General features: G+C 46.5%; 1 protein-coding gene across 1 annotated transcript in view; it reads right to left on the reverse strand.

Moving 5' to 3' along the window:
* The window catches only part of LOC104128828 (serine/threonine kinase 11 interacting protein), a gene marked incomplete at its 5' end in the record, with an annotated part of 20359 nt that overhangs the window by 8308 nt on the left and 11556 nt on the right, over positions 1–495 (reverse strand). The gene's annotated exons all lie outside the window — the stretch shown is intronic.

Consider the following 495-nt stretch of genomic DNA (forward strand, 5'->3'; position numbering starts at 1 on the left):
GGAAAGAGTACAAAGGAGACCAGCAAGAATAACTGCATTGTATGAGCTATGACTGACAAGCAAATTATCTAGGGAGTTGAGCTTATTTAGTCTAGAGGACACAAGACAGGACTGGTCGCGAGGGGAGAACAATGGCCCTCAAGTACAAAGAAATAAATAAATCATTCCCCATAAGGGAAGCAAGCGCGGGCTTAAGATCACAGCCAGGGAGACTTAGGTTAGGGTTCCAGTTGTTTTTCTTATGTCTAACAGCCAAAGTTTTACCTGAAATACTGGAGCAGATTCCCCAGAAGCCTCTGTTAGCAAAAGCCCTTTAAAACAAATTAGTCCCTGTAGCAGAACTCACCACGGTTTCAACAGGATGAGACTACCCGACCTTTAAGGCCTCTCCCTGACTTCAGACTTCTGTGGAGCAGGCTCCAGCTCCCCTATGTTCTCCCAGACCCCAGGCTACCCACAACAGGGGTGCTGTTTGGTTAACCTTAAAACAGTCTC

The sequence above is a fragment of the Egretta garzetta genome, unplaced genomic scaffold (assembly GCF_000687185.1).
Source record: "Egretta garzetta isolate BGI_Z169 unplaced genomic scaffold, ASM68718v1 scaffold577, whole genome shotgun sequence".
In the NCBI taxonomy this organism is placed as follows: domain Eukaryota; kingdom Metazoa; phylum Chordata; class Aves; order Pelecaniformes; family Ardeidae; genus Egretta; species Egretta garzetta.